Source organism: Marmota monax, unplaced genomic scaffold, assembly GCF_021218885.2.
Source record: "Marmota monax isolate L192 unplaced genomic scaffold, Marmota_monax_Labrador192_F-V1.1 WCK01_AAM20220418_F8-fsc00104, whole genome shotgun sequence".
NCBI classification, from domain to species: Eukaryota; Metazoa; Chordata; class Mammalia; order Rodentia; family Sciuridae; genus Marmota; species Marmota monax.
Window position 1 is genome coordinate 6,618,939 of NW_026693836.1, and position 25,914 is coordinate 6,644,852.

Below are 25,914 nucleotides of genomic sequence, written 5' to 3' on the forward strand. Positions count from 1 at the left end.
CAAGCATAACAGATCAAGTCAGGGCTGTGACACTTTACTGTCACTGCTAGAAATGGGTCTGCATATTTATCTTGTGCTAAAGTTGACAAATGCAAGGGTATCTAAAAAACATTAAAAAGGAAAATTATTCTCCCCTTAAGATTAAACAATATATGGATTTTATAATTATTCTTGAATAAATTGACATTTTTAGAAAATATAATTATTATAATGGATATCAGAGTATAAAGGTTTAAAAAGAGTATACAGACTGAAATAAAAGATAATGCACAAGATTCTCCAAAATATTTTTAAATTCACACATATTATTCAAATTTAAAACACATAACCATGTTTATTTTCTATATTTCTTCATTTCGCAAACAGTATAACTATAGAATATTTAGTAAGTGCCATTTTTTTGTATGAATGATGAAATTCCCTTCAACTTTTTATGATTCTTTAACATATAATATATTTTCTGAATACAAGTGCGAAAGAAGCTACAGGGATTTTTTTTATTTAGGGCTGTGTATCATTTAAATATTTGTATTAAAATTGATTATGCCTAAGAACTTTAACCAAAAATAAGTCAACAAGATTATGCATGTAATTTGAAAAACCTTCCCCAGAATTACTGAAAATGAAAATCTAGCTTATGATGAAAATATATATTAGTCTATAAGGTTTTTAAATTTTTATTCTCTGCAAAAGATATTATTAGAAAGTATAAAATAGTACATTCTCATGGGTAGATTATATGACAAATGTACCTGCAATGTAAGAAATGTGAATGGGAACATCAAATTTCTAATAAATAAACACTAATAGTGATAATGCTTTGGATTGACTTGATATAACAACATTATTACTTTGGATTTTTAAATTTGATTAAAATCTTAATATTAGGTGAAGTTTTAAGTCATGAATGCCCATGAGACTGGATACAAACTACCAATTTTTCCCACTACATGCACTTGAAAGCTGGAATTTCCCCACTATGTATTCCCCATGATTTGTAAATGGTTTTCTTGGTAAAATTATAAGTATTAAAACTGTTTTATTGTGATTGAAATGACAGAATGAATAATACTATTTCCTTAATTTTTTACAACATATTCTTGAGATATATGATGTCAAAATAAATATTCATAGATTAAAAACACAAGGTTTTAAAAAATGAATCTTGTTTTTTTTTTCCTTGCAACTACATTTTTGACACTACTCTAGAAAATTATGTACAGTTTTATTGGTGCTTTTTTTCTCCATTTTACACACATTTTCTGAAATCCATCTATGCCATTGAATGAAAACTAGAAAGTAAAAGAACTATACAACTGTATATTTTATGGTTCTAACCTGATTTCAAGTTGGATGCTCTACATAGAAAAATGTCAAATGAATCTAGAGAAACCATGTGGACACCATTAATCAGGGACCTTTTCTTATTCACTGATTTCCATAGCCTTTCTCATTATCAGGCTCAAATTTTATTGCCTGCTGCATCCCTAGGGAATTTTTCTATTCTTTCTATTCTCCCATTTTTTTTTAGAAAGATATTTTTAAACATATCTTTTCCTCTGAATACCACCTCCATTAGCTGCTGTGCACAGCTTGCTCAATTGCAAACATTTTCCTCTGCAAAAAAGTATTTTATTTTCAGTCCTAAGGTAATGATTCATCCTAGTCAGGTCCTTTTCATGTGTGAATAGTACCTGGTTCTTTGAATAATTAGAATACATTCTTCTGAGGAAAAATAATAAGATAATAAGGAGGTATCTAAGTACATACAAGTTTACAATTTCTTAAACTCTCAGCTGAAATAACAATGACTTATTATAATGTTTAAAAAGCAGAATTTAATACCTATCTTATTCAGAACTTGTGATGAGGCTAAGGTATTTTGATTGTATGCTAAATATTAACAATTCACTTGGTGTCTTTTTGATGCAGAACATTTCTTATTCACAACATAGCTTTGTGGAAAGGTTTATCATTTTAAGCTTACAGATAAGAAAATTGGCTCACAAAGCTTAAAGAATTTATTCCTGTTCCTACATACACTAACTCTTTCATATAAACAAAAGTCATGAGTTTATGTTCTTGTCAGTATTTTCTAGTTTGAAAACACATTTAATACAAGGTACAAAATTAGGAAATTTAGAGACACAATATTTTACACAGTTTCATTAATTGAGAAAAAAACTGTATTCCATGTATAATGCACCACAAGAATAAGTGTGAAAGGTTTTCGTACATAATTAAGTAAGATGAACAAGTAGATCCTGACACCAACCACAATAAATAACTGTATTCAGATTCCCTTGGTCCTCCTAAGTATGTCAGATATCAGCTATGCCAAACAGCCAGCTGACTTCAACTCACTAGGCACTTCAGAGGGAAATAAATTATTATTACTTTCTGTCACCTAAAAAGATAACAACAATATCTGTTGAAAAGGAATTAATTATTTGCTTGGACAGAAGCCCTAAAATCCTATGAAGTTGTAAGCACCATTAAGCTTTGAGACAACCTAACAACCTGGGACTTCCAGCAGACCAACCAAACTTGTCATATCTATTATCAGCAGGTTTCCCAGTGAACTAGACTGTGGCTTTTTAAAGGAGAAGGAGTGATAACTCTGTCCCTATCTATTGCAAAACCTACATAGGAGACTTGAATTTCAAATGATAAATTTCCACAAAGATTTAAAAAAAAAAACAAAACAGAATTTCCCCTAAGTAATAGTTAAGCTATTTTCCTGCATATGTAAGATTTCTCTGTAGAACTATGGTCCAATCATCCTTTATCAATGAGACTTCCCTCTTCTCAGGTAGAGAAAGCACCTGAGAATAAGAAATCCCTATTATTACTTGTGTGTGGAGTGGGTTTTTTTTGTTGTTGTTGTTTTTTTTTTTTTTTGCTTATCCAATTCTTGGCATAAAGCAATGATCTACTTGATATAAATATCATTAAATATCTCAGTAGGTATTACATGAATAATCTTTTGTTGAATATTATTGAAATATAAAAATGAATTGCATGTTCTTTATAAAAAAATTAAGTAGTCCATAGATTAGTATATAATTTTAATATTTATTTATAGGCAGCAAGTACAATAAGAGTCACAAAACAAAAACATCTAGAGTTAAAAAATGCTACAGTGGGAGTCATCATGGCATGTGCTACTGAAGAAGCAAAGTTTGTGACCAGTTTGAAGGAAAGAAAGGTAGCATTTCCATAGGTGGAGACATGAAAGCAGATTATTTTGGATTGAGATGAAATGGGATAGATGACGAAGGAAATGGTTGAGTTTGATGACAATAAGTGTTTGTTTGGCCTTTTCTCTGGGTTCCAAGAGGGGGCCTCTACGTACTGGAAATAGCCCAAATAACTGGGGTGTTTTTGCTATTCAAAACAGTAACCTTACACCATGCCTGAATTTATGCTAACAACATTGCCCATGATAAGGAGGATCATGCCAGAAAAACCAAGCATGTGATTAAAAAATTGGGGCCTTGAGCCATGTGATATTTGTCTTGTGTTTGGCAGAAGACTGGGGTTTGAGCTATGCAGGTGACAGTTCAATTAATCATACCTATGTAATGAAATTGTAATAAACATTCTTATCATGGTAGGTCAAAGCTCAGATAAGCTTTTATACTGACAATACTCCATGTGCATTGTAACTAATCATCAGTGTGCTTTTATGGTGATGGATCTAGATGCCACAGAGAGAGGACATGGAAATAATCTCTGAGAACCTCCCAGGCCTCTCCTAATGTGTCTCGTGATTTGGGTGGCTCTGATTTCTTTCCTTTCTCCTGTAACAAGACCCTAATGCAAAGTATATCACTTTCATGAGTTCTCTGAGATGTCCTAGCAAATAACTGAACTGAAGGTGATAGTGGGGAGCTAAAATTTTGTTGCTAGTTGGTCAGAAGTGTAGGTGAACTGGGAAAGTCCAACTTTTGGACAATGTCTTAAGTGAGTGCAGATTAATGGAGAACAATGCCTTTAAATGTGAAATTTAGCCTAATTGTGGAAAGTTGGTTTCAAAGGCTACAGAAAAGTTTATATAAATTTTGTTTTGTGCTCTAAAATGTTTTGGTATGTGATTGTAGTAATCTTATAAGTTAGCATAAGATAATTTTATTTTTTTTCCAAAAAGTACTGGCAAACCATGGATAATATTAGAATGAAGAAATCATGGAAACAGGATCATGATTAAGAATTTTAATGTCTGATGATGTTTACACTAGGATAGAGGGGAGCCAGGAGATACTAGATAGGAGTCCAGCTAGGAAAATTTTACTATAGTCATTTAACAAAAAATAAATGTATAAACTTGGCAGCAAAAATAGGAAAGAGAAATTTCTTGACATTGATGTTTAAATAGACACTGGAAAAGAATGAGAAATCAAAGGAGATGCAGGGGTTTAAATCTAAAACACTGTTTAAATGAATAGAAGTAACAGGAATAAAGAGCCAGAGAAAGTGGTTTATTGATTGACTTATGCCTTATTAAATCAACTGGCTTCCACATTTATTTCATTTAAAATGAAAAAAAAAATGGATGTTAAAGAGTACCAATGAAATAATCTATAACACTAATATCACAGTTAACCTTCATAACACAGGGGGATATGTTTTGAGATATTCTTCTAGAGCAAATATATAAATCTTTTGGAGACTATTTATTTTATTGATATTTACTTAGAAGTAAATAATTATAGACTACTGAATTATTATACTAAATGTTGCTGCTAGAATTTATTTTTCACATTCTGTGTTCTCCCATTCCTTAACCAAATTATCAAAACTTTTAGAAATATGCAATCCCTTCAGTATATTTTTTTGGAGTGCTGAGTATCAATCCCAGAAAGTCATACATGCCAAACAAGTGCTGATACACTGACCTGCATCCCCAAATGAAGAACAGTAAATATTGATGAAATTAATGCATGCAGTAATTATGCCTTTCACAGTTTTTCTCACAGTCATGCAATTTAATGCCAGTTCATTGAACACTTGAGAAAGGAAGGAAATAGTGGTTAAAAAACTGGATTAAAAACCACATTTATGTTCACTCAACTAAATCTATGCTTTAAGTTCAATGAACAGTGATCTTTATGTGCATACTGATATCAGTACATTATGCAATTATGTACTGGGCAATTTCCTTCGACATGCACCTACCTAAATTAATTGTTTTTCTTCAAAATGTTTAAGCACTAATTATGAGGTGAGATCCTGGAGTAAATGAAAAGAAAGCAACTATCAAAGACTTTGTGTTCCTCATCTAAAAATTCAAGATACAATATTTATCAAGGATGTGTATTCTCTTCTCAGTATCCACTATATCTATTGTTGCAAAAGAATGCAGATTATGTCATATTTTGATAGTGAGATGAAGATTATTGATTTACAATTTAGCAATAGTGCATACTCCACCAGGAAGCCCAAATCAAGTTTACAAGTTCAGTGAAAACAATAAATAATTTTCTATACTTTAAGGAGACCTAAGTAGTCTAAATAATTGATAATTGACAACATTTGTATTTCTAAAGTTAAATATATTATCTCATTAATTCTATTTTTGTATCTTACTTCAATAAACAATAAAATATCTTAATAAAAAAACATAAAAATGGTTCACTTATTTAAAAGAAAAGAGTTAAATTAATTGTTTTTAGTACAAATATCAGAGGAATTATTACATTTTCATTTTAAATGACTCAAGAGTCCTTGATTCCTAGACCCTATTTTCCTTAACAAAACATAAATACAAGGGTCTTCTAATTTGAAAATTAACCACCACAAGAAACTTTCCAAAAGTCACATTCAAAACGGAATTAATAGCTTTAGTAATCAGTTTTGTATTATATGTCAGTTAGTGTCACAGGGATAACAGACCAGTAGAAGCACAGTAGTGTATAAGTCAAACTATAAAGCTACTTGTTTCCATCATTTTTATGTATCATTTACCTCCACCTCCAAAAAAATAAGAACAAGAAAAAGAAAAATTGAAAAAAAAATTATGACTTCCAGCTGTTAGCACAGTTTGTCTCCATTCCTTAAGAAACACATAGTCCAATAGAGTGAGACAGAAAACATAACATGGATGTGGTAATTTAAAATTCCACTATGTAGTATGTAGGGAATAAAGAAAATGTTATAATAAAAAATTCCTAGGAATAAGCCAAGATAGGTGGTACATGCCTGTAGTCCCAGCAACTCAAGAGTAGACCAGCCTAAACAACTTAGTTAGAACCTGTCTCAAAATAAATAATAGAAAGAATTGGAGGCATAGCTCAGTGGTAGAGTGTTCCTCAGTTCCATCAGTATTACAAAAAAACAAACAAAGAAAAAAAACCTAAAATATAATACTTAGAAATAGTCTTCAGCAAGACTGTACTTTTAGATGTTGTCGCATAGAATAATGTGGAGACTACCACAATTTATCCATTTATCTTTTGTATGCAGAATAACTAACATAACCTGCATGTCCTTACAGGTCATCAGAAAGGGTAAAGACTAGCCATAACAACTCAATGCTTCCCTTAAGGGTCAGCTGAGAAAGAGAGCATGAACCTGGAATCTCTTTATTTTATAGAGGGGACACACAAAGGAGCTTCCATGGAATGTTCTTCACCAAGTAAGGCAAGGGATAAGATTTTAAAAGTGGAGTCTTGCTTTGTGATGTCTTGTGGTCAGCAGATTGATTGACATCTTGATAAGTCACAAACATCTCAGGTGCTGTGTGGGATCACAGGCAGAGCAAGAGGAAAGGCATGCTTGTGTTGCACAGCCCAATCAGCATGCAATGCCAGACCTGTACCCTCATATAGCTCCAATGGGCATAGCTCACACACACAGCCCATGGATGGCTCACAACATAGATTTTCTAGCTTAGAAAAGTTACTAATAGAGAAATATTTATTAAGTCATATATTTAAGGAGTTAAATTCTGTCATCATTATTCTTCCTTATTTGGTTAAGGTTTGAATGATTTAGAAGATAATTTTTATCTATCTATCTATAGGTGGATATATATATATATATATATATATATATATATATATATATATGCCCATATATGATACACAATATTATATGTATATATACAGACAACTATATAATATATATTTAGTCATCTGCTTTTTTGAACATAGAGATTCAAAGAAATAATTAAAATTGCTTTTATCTAAAAAATATCTGACCTATTAATCTTGAAATTTTTATCAGTTGCATCAAGATTTAGCATATGTGCAGTGGGCAGAATAATAGTACCCTAAAGATGCCCACATACTAATCTCCTGAATTCATGAATATATTATTAAATGGCAAAAGAGAATTAATGTTGCAGATGGAATTAAAGTTCTTAACCAGCTGGCTTTAAGATGAGAAGATTATCCTGGATTATTCAGATAAAACCAGTAGAATCACAAGGGTTTTAAAATGTGGAAAAGGGAGGCAGACATGTCATTAGGAATCAAAGAATATTTGACAAGGGAAGTAATGTCAGAGTGATGTGATGTGAGAAAGACTAGATCACTGACTATGTAAATGGAAGATGGGGCCCACCTGCCAGAAAACACCAGAGAAAACAGTTTCTCACCTAGAACCTGTAGTAGTAATGAGCCCTGCTGACACCTTGATTTTTTTCCAAGGGAAACTCATTCAGACTTCAGACATTAGAAGTATAAGAACAAATAATATACAAAATAATTTATTTTGTTTGAATCTTCCAAATTTGTAATAGTTAAAACAATAAGAAACCAGTACAATTTGCCAGTCACTGTTTTAGCCAGGGTTCTCTAGAGGAACAGCAACACTAGAATGAATGAATGTATGTATGACTGCAAAAGGGGTCTTATTAGATTGACTTACATGATCAGATGTTGAGTAGTCAGTCCCACAGTATCCTCCTGCATGCTGCAGAGTAAGAGAAACAAGCATCTGCTCAGTCCAGGAAGCTGGAAGCCTCAGAAGATGGGGGCCAAATGATATAGTCCCAGCTGAGGTTGAAGTCCTGGTTGAAATTCTCTTGGGAGTCCCTGCTGTGAGTCCACTCTGAAGGACTGAGAAGGTGAAGTCTGATGTCCACAGTCAGTGCCAGCAGCAAAAGATGCACCTACTCAAGAAGAATTGAATTTACACAGGTTGGAAGACTGCTGCTTCTTTCACTCTTGTTCTGTCCAGGCCCCCTCAACTATTGGGTAGTTCTCATTTTGGATAGATCTCCGCACTTCACTTTGTCGTCCCATGTGCCAACCACCTTTATAAACACCATCATAGACTCACCCAGAAGTGTGCATTTGTAATGTCCTAGGCACCTCTCAATCCAATAAAATTAACAATCAAGATTAACCATCATAATCACTCTTTAAATTCATAATGACTGATAAAATCACCCTAATACCTAGTACTGTACCATGAACATTATAGTTCTTCAATTAGTTGATATAAAGTGAATATCGATAGAAAATAATAAATGATGGAAGATGGGTTACATCAGAAAACTAAAATGAATGTCTAAAATACATGGCAATTTATATCCACTATTTGATTTAGTTCTTTAGCAAGTCTAAGAAGAAAAATACTGTGAAATTTATTATGCCATAAATATGCAAATAATTTAATTATGTATTTATTAATCATCTGTACTCAATAAAATTAATAATTTAGAGATTATAAGATTACACATATCAGGGAAAATGATAAATATATTTTAGCTGAATTATTTGTATATATATGTAGAGTGGTTAAATTCTGTTCTTACATGAAAAGAAAAACAAGGAGAGTCTCCTGATTTTACAGATACCACTCACCCTGGATTGCCTACAGAGTTGGAACTTTGTATTTTAATAAATTTTTAATTGCTAATAAGATAACTGTACTAAATTTTCAATACAAACAGATGTCTTGCAACATATTCCCATCATGGAATAAATTGGGAATCTCGAGCTTCAGTAGCTGTAAGCCTTCAGATCTTAAAAAAAAAATCAGGTAATCATAGAGAAGAAGTATGAAAACGCAGTAAAAAACCTGGGCTCTTTGGTGCATTTATAAAGTAAAAACCAAACAACTGGGAAGTACTCATCAGTTAGATAGTTATGCTTAAAGTTTATCTAATCAGGGTACAAAGTTACAATAAAGACAAATAAAAACATTTTTTCCCTAAGACTTTAGGATATATTTAACCATAGTTTATCTGTATTTTTTTTTTGCTAGAAATAGACCATACTTTTTTGTGTATTGTGGATATGCAAGGTTATATAATCAACAAGTAGTGTTTAGTAATACATGATTTATGGGATTTTCAGAGAAATAGAACTAATTCAATAAGGGAGACCAAGCATTCCCATGATCTGCTATCTGTAAGCTAGCAGACCAGGAAATCTGGCAGGTCTGAGAACCAGGGAAACTAATGATATAAATCCAGTCCAAGGACTGGGAAAAATGAAATGAGATATCCTGGCCCAAAGAGGCAGGCAGGAAACAAGAGAGGTGAATTCTTTCTTCTACTCTTTTTGTTGTATGCAGCCTTTTAGTGGATTAGACAAGGACCACCCACACAGGCCTGGTAACTCACCTTATGTTTTCTACTGGCTCAAATGCTAATGTCATCTGGAAATCTTCTTAGAGACCCAGAGCAAATGCTTAACCTGGAAACCTTGACGCCAGTCACAAAATTAATCATCATAGTATTAGGTAGATTAGGCAGTCAAGAGCAGGTTGGTAGGGGAAGGATAATGAAGGGCAGTGACATTCAGGGAATACATCAGCACACACATTAAGAAAAGAAGTTTCATTGGGGAGTTTCATGGGACAGACAAGCACCTGGAAAATAGGAGCCAAAATGTTCAACCTTCCCCTCCCCCATGGATAATGTTAAACCCTCAAGGGCACTATTACTTACTGTCAGGGGAACCTTTTCCAAGCAGACAATCTTCAGGAAAATAGGAGCTGATTTGTTAGAACATCAGCTATAGTAATTTATAATACCATGGGAACTACTGTTTCAAACCATGTGACAACCATCCTTTGCAACTTCTGGGAAATTCACTAAAAGCAAATACCATGAAGAAATTAAATATTTAGTTGGGGGGGAGAGTTACAAGATCATAGAAAAAGACAAAGTTATTCAAAACCTTTTAGAAACCCCTGATTTATGCACATTTCATTGTCGTTTTTGTTTTGCACCAAGAGAAAGATATTGATGATGTTCTGAACAAACTTTTAACAAATAAATAGCACCTTCAGACAAGTATCAAAAACTTCATGACAAATTTTGTATTTCTTTGCCTTGTACGATGTTTTTGTATATTAAAAAAATAATAAAAAAATAAAAATTAGAACAAGTGATTAAGTAAGAACATTGCTGCTGTCTTCAGAGATGGTTCTGGTCACTTAATGCTGTGCCACATGTTTATTTTGCTTTTTCTCATTTTCTCCCAAGTAAAACTCCTTCCTGTTTTATGTGTGACTTGTATGAATCCTTCTTGTGAGATAACAAGAACCTGTCACTGAGAACCAGGTGACTGCTTTGACTCTGTGGGTAGGTCTCCTTCTCTGTAACCATAGGAAGTTACACTTAAGGATTTAATATATTCAGGTTTTACTCCAAACAGTGTTTAATGTTATCTAGCATTGTATAATATTAATTTCCTTATTTCAGGAGAGGATATGACCCATTGTTCAAAATATTACACGTTTCATTGACATTTTCTAACCAAATTTGGAATTTATATTTAGGAAATAATTATAATTTACAATATTATTAGTTATGATAATTTTTATTTGGCCTTTTAAATTCTGATGTGTTATTATTATTATTTCATTTGAGCATTCATCCTAAAGATTTTCTTCTCTACACTTTTGAGATACTCCATGTATATTTCTAGCCTCATTATACAGAATGAATTCAATATGAAAACTGTTTTGTTCAAAACTTTTTTCACTATTCTTTAGCCTAAATAAGAAAGGTTCAAGGGCATTGAACAGAGCAGTAAATAGAACTTGATTGCTTAGTGTGAAAACACCTTAGTTTCAGTATATTTTCACAATATTATTGTATCTTATTTTTATCACTTTAAAATGTTTATAGAACCATTTCTGTGTTGCCATAAAGTCAGTAATTCCCCATATATTGCATTTAAATTGCTAAATTTAAGAGGTCTTATCCTTTACATATAATAAGAGAATGATTTTATGTATTATGTCATTCTATTAATTTTGTTTAGGTAGATGTATAAAAAATAATTCTAATATTAGAAGTTTAATGATATTTGAATAGAACATCATTTTTATTTCCCCAAACTCATGAATGAAAAAATACACACACACACACAGATACACACAAACCTGGGAAAAATAATTTCAAATTTTGTTTTGTTTTCATAAATACCAAATTTAATAATGTACATATATATGTGTGTGTTCATTACTACACCTCTTCCATACTTCTCATTATCCAGGTAAAGAAAATAAGGCTAGCTTTATTTATGTTACATGCTTAATATACACAACATGCTTGGAATCTTAGTATCCTGGTAGTAAAACCAATTCATCAGAGCCAATGAAATAAAAATTACATTTTGTTAAATGGGCAGTAAAAGACCAAAAGATAAGCCTGTTTGCTAATAAATTATAATAATCAAATATGCAGTATCATATTCTTTCAAGTATGTGAATAAAAAAGAAATGCTTTATTGTTTTTAATAGCCCCTATAAAAGATAAATGCTTATTTAAGAAAAATAATAACAATATTATTTTAATATGAAAGTAAAATGTGGGACAATAATAGCACAGAGACTAGGGAAAGGAGCAAAATGTTGTTGCCATGGGATTTTTTAATACAAGTGAAGTAGCATAAAAATACTTGGAAGCTGAATACAGTAACATAAAGATGTATTAAAGACTAAGAACATAAAGATGCAGTATGGCATCACAAAAATATACATAAAGTTATAGATAAGCTAAAAGTAATAAGAGAAGCACCCAATTTTTAAAAATTGGCAAACTATTTAAACAGACGTGATGCAAAGAGGGTGGAAGTCTATTTAATCAGGAATATTGGTTTGTAGGTTTCTCCTCCTGGGCTATCTTTCTGGCATTAGCAGAGTTATGCTGTTTTCATCAAATAAGTTTGGAAGGGTTTCCACTTTTATTCCTTGAAAAAGTTTAGGAAAAAATTTTACTAATTCTTCCTGGAAAGCTGGGTAAAATTAATTTCTGAAACCATTTGGTCCTTGTTTTCTTTCTTGGGAAGTTTTTGATTACTAATTGGTTATTCTTATTCATTATTGAGTATTTCAGGCTTTCTCTTTCTTCAAGATTCAGTTTTGGCAGCTTGGATACTCGAGAAATTTATTCATTTCTTCTAGGTTATCAAATTTGTGGGCATATTATTTTCTCACAAAAGTTTCTGTTGATTGTTTTTTTTTTTCCTGAGGCATCTAGTATAAAGCATTTTTTCTCAATTCTGATTTTATTTAAGCATATTTTTTTCTTCTTTTTTAGCATGTTTTATTTTTTTTCTTAGTCTAAGAATTTTTTGACTTTTTTTTCACAGACAGAAACCAACTTCTAATTTTGCTGATTTTCTTTTTTGCTATTATTCTATTCCTAGAAATAAATAAAAATTTGTATACCTTTTCTGTTCCTAGAATAGAACATTTATTTCTGTTTTAATTTTATTATTTCCTTCTTTTTCTAGTTTTAGATTTAGTTTTAATTTTTTATTATTCCTTAATGTGCAAAGCTAGATTCTTTGAGATTGTCAGTACTTTTTTTATATTTATTTTTAAGTTTTAGGGAAGAGGAAGAAGAAAAGCACATAAGCTCCCATACTTAACAACAACTGGAAAGAAAAGTGAACCTAATTAAAACATGACAGGAGCAGTGGAATCATTGAAACAGATCAAGAAGTTTAAAAAATGAAATTATAAATAGAAAAACATATCAGGCTGTGCAATCATGTTGTGGACCCCATGTTGACCAGTCACTCTTTAAATCAACACTGTATCTCTCCACTTCCCAATAATAACAAATTAAAACTGAGGGAGTTCGCCTACAGTGGGAGATCTTAAGAATCCATCTATAGAAAACTTGTAGAAGGATAGTTACTAGCCAAGAAAATCCCTCCCCCTCATCAGAAGCAAGGGGAGGGGGTGAAGCAGACACCCACCGCCCCCCAGTGCTAGTGCTACTGCTAGTTTAACCCAGTGTTATTTATAGCTTCCCTGGGAGCCCAGGCAGAGACACAGCAGAAGTCCACAATTTATCCTGATGGGAAGTAACAGCTCTGATCTAAACAGAAGGCAATTTTGGTCCCAGGCAAAGGAAAGAGAAAACATCAGGATCATTGCTGCCACTGATGGAAGGTATGTCATGGCAAGAAGCTGACTGTATCCCCAGCAGCATAAGTGACATCTCAGCTCTCAGCCATAGCCAAAAGGAGGCATATCATTGTGGAAAGTTACCTAAGTTCCAGAAATCCTAAAGGACAAGTTGACCCCCTTTGATCAGGACCACAGCCTTCATGGGGAATGTCACAGTGGAAAGCTTCCTAAATCACCAGCATCATAAAAGCCCTGATTGTGGCTGCAGCCAGTGGGAACCCAGTCATGATGGGAAGTTGCCTGAGTCCCAGTAAGCCTAAAGGGATGGGGCCTGTATTGTGACCATTGTCAGTGCAGGTTAGGTAAGGTGGAAAACTGCCTGGGTCCAAGGAAGTAGAGACGTACAGTAGCCAGACTATCCTGTGGCCATAGCCAGTGAGTGTTTGCACACTGGCTGGATATTGCTTCAGTCACAGTCAGCAAAGGAAAGCCGCACCCACCATTCACCAGCTGGGGCAGTGGAAGCCAGAACCCAGGCAGATCAGCTGAGTATCTTTTTTCAGTTGTAAGACTAGTATCCTGGTTAGCTGCATCATGCAGGGTAATACTCTTCACCACAGATAACTGATGAAGAATCAATATTCACAGGAGCTGTGCTTGTGAAGAGCCACCAAGCTCTATGCCACTTTAAAAAGGATTCTGTAGAGGAGGAAATGCACATGGTGATCCGCAGAAATTGCAGTGACATCCCAGAACCCTGAATCCTGAATTCCTGTACATGATAAAAATGGCCAACAGCCACAGGCCCCTGAACTGACAAATGAGATCCAAATGGTGGGAGGAATATAGCAAATAGGGGAGTGACTCCTGTGCCACAGCATCTCTGGAGGGATCCAAAGTCAAAGAATGACAGACATCTTCTTTTTTTTTTTTTTTTATTTATTTATTTATTTTTTTTTATTTTTTATTGTGGGTTGTTCAAAACATTACAAATTTCTTGACATATCATATTCCACACTTTGATTCAAGTGGGTTATGAACTCCCACCTTCACCCCATACACAGATTGCAGATTCACATCAGTTACACATCCATTGATTTACAAATTGCCATATTAATGTCTGTTGTGCTCCGCTGCCTTTCCCATCATCCACTCTCCCCCCTCCCCACCTCTCCCCTCCCCTCCCATCCTCTCTCTCTACCCCCTCCACTGTATAACCCTGAGGGTCTCCTTCCATTACCCTGCAATTTCCCTTCTCTCTCCCTTTCCCTCCCACCTCTCATCCCTGTTAAATGTTAATCTTCTTCTCCTGTTCTTCGTCCCTACTCTGTTCTTAGTTACTTTCCTTATATCAAAGAAGACATTTGGCATTTGTTTTTTAGGGATTGGCTAGCTTCACTTAGCATAATCTGCTCTAATGCCATCCATTTCCCTGTAAATTCTATGATTTTGTCATTTTTTAATGCAGAGTAATACTCCATTGTGTATAAATGCCACATTTTTTTTATCCATTCGTCTATTGAAGGGCATCTACGTTGGTTCCACAGTCTTGCTATTGTGAACTGTGCTGCTATGAACATCGATGTAGCAGTGTCCCTGTAGCATGCTCTTTTTAGGTCTTTAGGGAATAGACCGAGAAGGGGAATAGCTGGGTCAAATGGTGGCTCCATTCCCAGCTTTCCAAGAAATCTCCATACTGCTTTCCAAATTGGCTGCACCAATCTGCAGTCCCACCAGCAATGTACAAGTGTACCCTTTTCCCCACATCCTCGCGAGCACTTGTTGTTGTTTGACTTCCTAATGGCTGCCAATCTTACTGGAGTGAGATGGTATCTTAGGGTGGTTTTGATTTGAATTTCTCTGACAGCTAGAGATGGTGAGCATTTTTTCATGTACTTGTTGATTGACTGTATGTCCTCCTCTGAGAAGTGTCTGTTCAGGTCCTTGGCCCATTTGTTGATTGGGTTGTTTGTTCTCTTACTGTCTAATTTTTTGAGTTCTTTGTATACTCTGGATATTAGGGCTCTATCTGAAGTGTGAGGAGTAAAGATTTGTTCCCAGGATGTAGGCTCCGTATTTACCTCTCTTATTGTTTCTTTTGCTGAGAAAAAACTTTTTAGTTTGAGTAAGTCCCATTTGTTGATTCTAGTTATTAACTTTTGTGCTATGGGTGTCCTATTGAGGAATTTGGAGCCCGACCCCACCGCATGTAGATCGTAGCCAACTTTTTCTTCTATCAGACGGCGCGTCTCTGATTTGATATCAAGCTCCTTGATCCATTTTGAATTCACTTTTGTGCATGGCGAGAGAAAGGGATTCAGTTTCATTTTGTTGCATATGGATTTCCAGTTTTCCCAGCACCATTTGTTGAAGATGCTATCCTTCCTCCATTGCATGCTTTTAGCCCCTTTATCAAATATAAGATAGTTGTAGTTTTGTGGATTGGTTTCTGTGTCCTCTATTCTGTACCATTGGTCCACCCGCCTGTTTTGGTACCAGTACCATGCTGTTTTTGTTACTATTGCTCTGTAGTATAGTTTGAAGTCTGGTATCGCTATACCGCCTGATTCACACTTCTTGCTTAGCATTGTTTTTGCTATTCTGGGTCTTTTATTTTTCCATATGAATTTCATGATTGCTTTCTCTATTTCTACAAGAAATGCCGTTGGGATTTTGATTGGCATTGCATTAAATCTATAGAGAACTTTTGGTAATATCGCCATTTTGATGATGTTAGTTCTGCCTATCCATGAACAGGGTATATTTTTCCATCTTCTAAGATCTTCTTCTATTTCTCTCTTTAGGGTTCTGTAGTTTTCATTGTATAAGTCTTTCACCTCTTTTGTTAGGTTGATTCCCAAGTATTTTATTTTTTTTGAAGATATTTTGAATGGAGTGGTTGTCCTCATTTCCATTTCAGAGGATTTGTCGCTGATATACAGGAATGCCTTTGATTTATGCGTGTTGATTTTAAATCCTGCCACTTTGCTGAATTCATTTATTAGCTCTAATAGTTTCTTTGTAGAGCCTTTTGGGTCTGCTAGATATAGAATCATATCATCTGCAAATAGTGATAATTTAATTTCTTCTTTTCCTATTTTGATGCCTTTAATTTCTTTCGTCTGTCTAATTGCTCTGGCCAGTGTTTCGAGAACTATGTTGAACAGAAGTGGTGAGAGAGGGCATCCCTGTCTTGTTCCAGATTTTAGAGGGAATGCCTTCAGTTTTTCTCCATTCAGAATGATGCTAGCCTGAGGCTTAGCATAGATTGCTTTTACAATATTGAGGTATGTTCCTGTTATCCCTAGTTTTTCTAGAGTTTTGAACATAAAGGGATGCTGTACTTTGTCGAATGCTTTTTCCGCATCTATCGAGATGATCATATGGTTCTTATTTTTAAGTCTATTGATGTGGTGAATAACATTTATTGATTTCCGTATATTGAACCAGCCTTGCATCCCAGGGATGAATCCTACTTGATCATGGTGCACAATTTTTTTGATATGTTTTTGTATCCGAGTGGCCAGAATTTTATTGAGGATTTTTGCATCTAGGTTCATTAGAGATATTGGTCTGTAGTTTTCTTTCTTTGAAGTGTCTTTGTCTGGTTTAGGTATCAGGGTGATGTTGGCCTCGTAGAATGAATTTGGAAGTTCTCCCTCTTTTTCTATTTCCCGAAGTAGCTTGAAAAGTATTGGTATTAGTTCCTCTTTAAAGGTTTTGTAAAACTCTGCTGTATACCCATCCGGTCCTGGGCTTTTCTTAGTTGGTAGTCTTTTGATGGTTTCTTCTATTTCCTCGATTGATATTGGTCTGTTTAGGTTGTCTATATCCTCCTGACTCAATCTGGGCAGATCATATGACTTAAGAAATTTATCTATGCCTTCACTATCTTCTAATTTATTGGAGTATAAGGATTCAAAATAATTTTTGATTATCTTCTGTATTTCTGAAGTGTCTGTTGTGATATTGCCTCTTTCATCCCGTATGTTAGTAATTTGAGTTCTCTCTCTTCTTCTCTTCGCTAGCATGGCTAAGGGTCTGTCGATTTTGTTTATTTTTTCAAAGAACCAACTTTTAGTTTTGTCAATTTTTTCAATTGTTTCTTTTGTTTAGATTTCATTAATTTCAGCTCTGATTTTAATTATTTCTTGCCTTCTACTTCTTTTGCTGTTGTTTTGCTCTTCTTTTTCTAGGATTTTGAGATGAAGTATGAGATCATTTATTTGTTGGTTTTTTTCTTTTTTTAAGGAATGAACTCCAAGCAATGAATTTTCCTCTTAGAACTGCTTTCAATGTGTCCCATAGATTCCGATATGTTGTGTCTGTGTTTTCATTAATCTCTAAGAATTTTTTAATTTCCTCCTTGGTGTCTTCTATAACCCATTGATCATTCAGTAACCTATTGTTCATTCTCCAATTGATGTATGCTTTTTCCTTCCTTCTTTTATCGTTGATTTTCAGTTTCATTCCATTATGATCAGATAAGATGCATGGTATTATCTCTACTCCTTTATATTGTCTAAGAGTTGCCCTGTGACATAATATATGATCTATTTTTGAGAAGGATCCATGTGCTGCTGAGAAAAAAGTGTAACTGCTTGATGTTGGGTGGTATACTCTTTATATGTCAATTAGGTCTAGGTTATTAATAGTGTTATTGAGTTCTATAGTTTCCTTATTCAACTTTTGTTTGGAAGATCTGTCCAGTGGCGAGAGAGGTGTGTTGAAGTCTCCCATGATTATGGTGTGGTGGTCTATTAGACTCTTGAACTTGAGAAGAGTTTGTTTGACGAACATAGCTGCACCATTGTTTGGGGCATAAATATTTATGATTGTTATGTCTTGTTGTTGTATGGTTCCCTTAAGCAGTATGTAGTGTCCCTCTTTATCTCTTTTGATTAACTTTGGCTTGAAATCTATTTTATTTGATATGAGTATGGACACACCTGCTTGTTTCCGAAGTCCATATGAGTGATATGATTTTTCCCAACCTTTCACCTTCAGCCTATGTATGTCTTTTCCTATCAAATGCGTCTCCTGTAGGCAGCATATTGTTGGGTCTTGTTTTGTGATCCATTCTACTAGCCTGTGTCTCTTAATTGGTGAGTTTAAGCCATTAACATTTAGGGTTATTATTGAGATATGGGTTGTTCTTCCAGCCATATTTGTTTATTTCTGTTACTAAACATTGTTTGTTTTCCTCTTTGATTACCCCCCCCCTTTACTGTCCTACCTCCCACTGTTGGTTTTCATTGTTATTTTCCATTTCCTCTTCCTGTAATGCTTTGGCGAGGATGTTTTGAAGAGATGGTTTTCTAGCTGCAAATTCTTTTAACTTTTGTTTATCGTGGAAGGTTTTAATTTCATTCTCCATCCTGAAGCTTAATTTCGCTGGATACACAATTCTTGGTTGGAACCCATTTTCTTTCAGTGTTTGAAATATGTTATTCCAGGATCTTCTAGCTTTCAGAGTCTGTGTTGAAAGATCAGCTGTTATCCTGATTGGCTTACCCCTAAATGTAATCTGCTTCCTTTCTCTTGTAGCTTTTAAAATTCTCTCCTTATTCTGTATGTTGGGCATCTTCATTATAATGTGTCTAGGTGTGGATCTCTTATGATTTTGCACATTCGGCGTCCTGTAGGCTTCTAGGATTTGGGATTCTGTCTCATTCTTCAAGTCTGGGAAGTTTTCTCGTATTATTTCATTGAATAGACTGCTCATTCCTTTGGTTTGGAGCTCTGTACCTTCCTGTATCCCAATGACTCTTAAGTTTGGTCTCTTAATGTTATCCCATATTTCTTGGATGTTCTGCTCATGGTTTCTTAACAGTCTTGCTGAGCTGTCTATGTTCTTTTCCAGTTGAAATACTTTGTCTTCATTGTCTGATGTTCTATCTTCTAAGTGTTCTACTCTGCTGGTAGTATTCTCCATTGAGTTTTTAAGTTGGTTTATTGCTTCCTGCATTTCTAGGATTTCTGATTGCTTGTTTTTTATAACCTCTATCTCCCTGTATAGTTGATCCTTTGCTTCCTGGATTTGTTTGCGTAATTCGTTGTTGAAGTGATCTTTCATTGTCTGATTTTGCTGTTTAATGTCTTCCTTGATACTCCAGATCATCTGAAGCATGTATATCCTGAATTCTTTATCTGACATTCCATCTGCTGCAGCTGTTACCTCTTCTAAAGTTGCGTTGACCTGCATTGCTTGTGGTCCTTTCTTTCCTTGTCTTTTCATACTGCTTGCGTATCTTTCCTGCAGGTGCGGGCGGCGGCTCTGCTCTCTCCTTATTCCAATTGGGGTGTCGTGACTACCACGCCAGCAGGTCACTGGGCCTGTTCTGGGAGCTGGTGGCGGCTCTGTTCTGCCCCTACTCTAATTGGGGTGACGAGTGTACCACGCCGGCAGGCCACCGGGCCTGATCCGCCGGTCGGTTGCAGGTTTGCCTACCCTGCAGGCGCGGGCGGCAGCTCTACTCTGCCCCTACTCCAAATGGGGTGACGTGTCTGTCGTACCAGCAGGCCACTGGGCCTGTCCCGCTGGTCGGTCGCAGATCTGCCCACCTTTAGGGCACGGGTGGAGGCTCTGCTCTGCCCCTACTCCAATTGGGGTGTCGTGACTACCCCGCCTGCAGGACGCTGGGCCTGTTCCTGGCAAGGGATGCGACTCTGCTCTGTCACTACTCCAATTAGGGTGGTGTTTTTACCACGCCGGCAGGCTCCTGGGCCTGATCCGCGGGTCTGTTGTAGGTCTGCCTACCTTGAAGGCGCGGGCGGAGGATCTGCCCTGCCCCTCCTACCACGCCTGCGGACCCCTGGGCCTGATCTGCAGGTTGATCACTGGTCTGCTCACCCTGCGGGCACGGGTGGCGGTTCCGCTCCGCCCCCACTCCAATTGGGGTCACGTGACCACCACACCGGCAGGGCCTGATCCGGGCGTGGGAGAAGGATCTGCTCTGCCCCTACTCGAGTTGGGATGATGTGTGTACCACACTGGCAGGCCACTGGGCCTGACCCGCCAGGCTGTCACAGGTCTGTTTACCTTGCAAGCACGAAGGGCGGCTCTGCCCTGCCCCTCCTACCATGCCCATGTACTACTGGGTCGTGGGTCTGCCCACCTGGCGGGTGTGGGTGGCGGCTCCGCTCCGCCCCCTCTCCAATTGGGGTCACGCGGTCACCACGCTGGCGAGCCGCTGGGCCTGCTCCGGGGGCTGGCGGCGGCCCGGCTCCTTCCCTCTGGCTCGAGGACAAATTGAGGAGACTCGGGTGACTGAGCCTCACCCCCCTTACCAGGAGACCAACTGCTTATGTCACCGCTGGTATTGATGAAGATCTCTCCTCCACCGCTTTCTGCTGACATCAGATCTCTGCCATGTTGGTATCCTATGCGAATGGCAGCATTTCGTTCCCCTTGCCGGGCAACCCAAGCAACGGGTGAGTCCTGACCGGCCCTCAGCAGGACCCGGACTGAGACGCAGTTTCCGCGGGCTCCTAGCCCCGGTCCAGGGAAGTTCCGGGAGCCGGAACTCGGCCGCTCCGTGCTCGGTGTAAGCTCCTATAAGTGTAAGCTCCAAGAAGCAGTCACCGCGGGCTCAGTTCCGGGAGCCGGAATTTGGCTGCTTAGTGCTTGGTGTTTGCTCTGATAGTAGCAGGGTCCAAGAAGCAGCCTCCGCAGGCTCCACAGCCCTGAGCCAGGGCGGTTCCGGGACGGTTCCGGGAGCCGGAACTCGGCCGCTCCGTGCTCGGTGTAAGCTCCTATAAGTGTAAGCTCCAAGAAGCAGTCCCCGCGGGCTCAGTTCCAGGAGCCGGAATTCGGCTTCTTAGTGCTTGGTGTTTGCTCTGAGAGTAGCAGGGTCCAAGAAGCAGCCTCCGCAGGCTCCGCAGCCCTGAGCCAGGGCGGTTCCGGGACGGTTCCGGGAGCTGGAACTCGGCCGCCCCGCGCTCGGTGTTCACTCCGATAAGATCAGATTTTAAGAAGCACCCAGGCGCTGAACCCTAGCAATCTGTCTGCAAGCCGCAGGCGAATTGCAGCCTGAAATTACCTGTTCTATGGCTGAATGAGCTGCGGTCAGTCAAAAACAGGTATGGTGACGTCAGTTTACCAACATGGTGGCTGCTGGCCTCCTCTGTGGTCTGACCGGTGTGGAGAACCGAGATGGACCGCTTCCTTCCCCCGTCTCTAACCCAGAATTCAGCCCTGAGTGCGGTGCTTGCGCGGCTGGCAGAAACTGCAGCACTGTAACCCTGCGTCTCTATCCCAGTGCGCGTTGCAGACTCTAGCCGCGGGGCGATTTGCTGAATAAGCAGTTCTACCCTCCGTGCGACAAACCTCTCGCGTTTGAGTCCCCGTAGCCGATCCTCGTGCGATGGAAATCCTTCCTCCATGTTCCGGCGCACCCCACTATTGCTGGAAATTCCTAACAAGATATCCTTTAGCCGTCCTGACTTGTCATACTCCCACACAGTGAAGCAGAACACCGGGGTAATGCACTCCCCTCGCCGCCATCTTCCTGCATCTCGACAGACATCTTCTAAATGTCTCAAATTCTATTTCATTTCAAATGAAGACCTAATAAGAATGTTCTTCACCTTGACATGATTTACTATAAATAACTGTAACATCGATTTTGATAATCATTTCTTATTTTGATATATCATTTTTTGATATATCATTTCTTATCTTGATTTGATAGTTATTACCTAATAACCAACATTATGCCCTCAACCAATTTTATTTTATTTCTTCTAATGGTTTATAGCATTCATTGGAATCATTCTTGGTTTTCATAACCCTGGTTTATATTTGCTCTCTTAGTCCCTCTCTTCCCTCTTACATTATCTGCTACTGAATGAAATCTCTATCTAGCTTTTCCTCCCTCTTACTGTAGTATATATCATATTTTCCTATCATTTCTTCTTTTTTCTTTCTCAATCTTTTGTCCCACTTTTCTCTTCTCACTTTCAGCATCTATATAATATTATATCAATTTACCATATTTAAAAACTAATTTTTGACCTTTTATAGAATTTACTACAAGTTTATACCTTGGTTAGAGGAAATGTGGAGAATCGTATCTACAAATATTGTGTTTTTCATAAGCTTGAATAGTATGTGGCTTTGCTTTGAAGTAATTGTAGTAATAGGGTCCAATAGCTTCTCTCAAATTGGTGCTGACACTTGGAACAACAGAGGCTACACATTGCGTTAAATTATCAATATTTATTTCACCCAGCTCAGGGATCTTAAGAGAAGAAAGCTCATGGAAGAGTACCTTACTTAAAAGAGCCATCCTAATAGGTGGAGAGACATACAAGTGATACAAAAAAGCAAGGGAACAAATAACAAACAATAGCATTTCAACAAATGACTCCATTAACACTACGGTGGAGGAAATGTCAGAGAAAGTAGAAAGCTCATAGCTAAAATGTTCAATGAGCTAAAAGAACAAATTGAAGCATCTATCAAAGCAATAACAATAACAACAAAAAACAGCCCAGGACTGCATAGATTCCTAGTTGAGTTCTACCAAACCTATAAAGAAGAAATAATACCAATCCTTCTCAAATTATTCATGGGAATAGAATAGAGAGAGAAAAAAACTGTCAAATATATTCTAGTAAGCCAGCATCATCCTGATACCAAAACCAGAAAAAAACACATCAAGGAAAACACCAGGCCAATATTCTTAAAGAACACAGATGCAAAAATTCTTGATAAAATATAGGCAAAACAAAACACATTGAAAATATAGTGCACTATGATCAAGTGGGTTTCCTTCTATTGATGCAAGTTTGGCTCAATATGCACAAATCAATAAATATAATTCACCATATAGAGTTAAGGATAAAAGTCACATGATTACTTCAATTGATGCAGAAAAATCATTTGATAAAGTACAGGATCCATTTATGTTTAAAACATTTGAGAAACTAGAGATAAAAGGAGATTATCTCAACATTGTAAAGGCTATGCATAACAAATCCATGGTAAACATCATACTGAATAGAGAAAAACTGAAAGCATTTCCTGTATTAACAGGAATAAGACAAGGATGACCACTGTCACCAGTTCTATTCAACATAGTCCTTGAAAAATATAACAAGAGCAATCAGAAAAGAGAAGGAAATTAAAGGGATACAGATAGGAAGAGTTCAAAGTATCTCTTTGTTGATGAAATGAACTTATATTTAGAAGACAACAATAAACTCCATCAGAATACCTCTATAGCTGATAAACACATTTAGTAAAGATCAACATACACAAATCGATCACTTTTCTACACTCTGATAATGAATATACTGAAAAATCAATTAGGAAAATTATTCATTCACCTAACCTCAATAAATTACTTGGGAATTAATCTAATGAAGGAGGGGAATGACCTCTATAATGAAAATTATAGAATGCTGAAGAAAGAAACTATAGGAGAACTTAGAGGATGGAAAGACCTCCAATATTCTTGGGTAGGCAGAATTAATATTGTCAAAATTGTCATACTACCAAAGCATTATACAAGTTTAATGCAATCTATATTGAAATACCAAAGACATTCTTCTAGAACCATAAAAAAACTGTTTAAAAAATTTATTTGGAAATATAAGATACTAATAATAGCCAAAACAATTTGAGAAAAAATATCAATGTTGAAGGCATCACAATATCAGATTTCAAATTATACTACAGAGCTATCGTAAGAAAAATAGCATGGTACTGGCACTGAAACAAACATGAAGATCAATGTAATATAATATAATACACAGAGAAAACTCACATAGATAAAATCATCTGTTGTTAGACAAAAGTGCCAAAAACATACATTGAAGAAAAGCCAGCCTTTGAAACAAATAATGTTGGGAAAACTGGATATTCATATGTAGAACTATAACCCCTATTTCTCACCCTGCAGAAAAATCAACTCAAAATATATCAAAAATTTAGAAATTAGACCAGAAACTTTGCTAGTTTAAATAGCAAATGTATGCCCAACATTTCAACATATTGACATGTGGGGAGCCATGACTTGGATCAGAGAAAGTCTGTCTAACGGTCTCACCAACAGGAGGCTACACCTGCACTGAAAACTTCCTGTGCAAATGTGCAGATCCAGATTGCCCGGTTGCTATGGTGACACCTTCCTTAAAGAGATTCTGTGCAAGACACATGACTGTCAGTTTTGACCCTGAGTTCAGAAACCAGTGACGAGAGTTAGAGAATTATAAGTGCAAATTGATAATTATAATTGGTTACAAGTAATTTGATCTTTAACATACCTGTTTTGGAGAAACTTTCCCACAGAAAATTCTTTTGATGATAAAACCTATATAATAAATGTGCTGAGATAGCTCTGGGTCATTCTGAGCTCCATCACAGGATGATGTCCTATCTGATCCTAGCTTTCTCTATATAAATATTTATTGGTTTTTTTTCTTATACCCCATTGCTCTTTGCCAGCTTCTGAATTAAAGGCTGTGCAGGTCACAGCATCGAGACAAGAACAGACTTTCTTAACAATACTTATAAAGTACGGCAAATAAAACCAAAGATCAATAAATAGGATGATATCAAAATAAAAACTTCTGCATGCAAAAGAAACAATTAAGAACTTAGAGAGCCTACAGAAGGAAAAGATCTTTGCCAACTGTTCCTCAGGGCATTAATATCCAGAATAAAAAAAGACTCATGAAAGTAAACACCGTGAAAACAAAAAACCCCACATCACTATATAGGCAGAAGGAATAAAGAAGAAATACAAATTTTCAACAAATATTTGAAAAAAATGTTCAACATCTCTAGCTAGTAGGGAAATGCAAGTCAAAATTACACTAAGATTTTATTTAATTGATTTGTTTCTTTTGTGGGCCTCATACATGCTAGGCAAATGCTTTACCACTGAACTATATCCCTAGCCCTTACCTATTGTTTTTGAATACTGCTAAGCTTGCTCAGCATTTTATATTTCTCCTGAATCATTTTGGTAAAAGTTTTGGTAAGTATGTTTTTTCCTTTTATATGAAATCTAAACAAACATAAGAAACTCATAAAACCCAAAGACAAAAGTACAGATCCTGACAGCCATGAGACATTGCAATTATTTAAGAACTAACTTCAGTCTTTGAATAGTATGGCTATCTAATTTTTCAGTTTTCAATGAATCTGCCTGAAGTGACAGTATGCCATGTTTTGTAACACCTCCATAGTGGCATAACTTAGAGAACAACTTATTACAACCTTTAGCTTCATAACAACAACAAACTTCATAAATATCTGAGCATTTTACCTGTAACCCATGAAGAAAACCTGACAAAATACAAATGAGGATGGTTCAGAGAAAGATGAATGCAATAAAGAATGAACATATCCCATATGTTCAGGGTTTTTTCTCCTAACTCCTTCCCATAAAACATGACCATACATTTTTAATATAAGAAATCAGAGAAATAAAAGTTAAAACTAAACAGATTTAATCTCACTCTAGCCAGACTGACAATTATTAAGAACACAAATAATGGTAATTCCTGGCAATGACATGGAAAAAAATGTTTATACACTGTCCCTTTCCTTGGTATATACTCAAGATCCAAAAT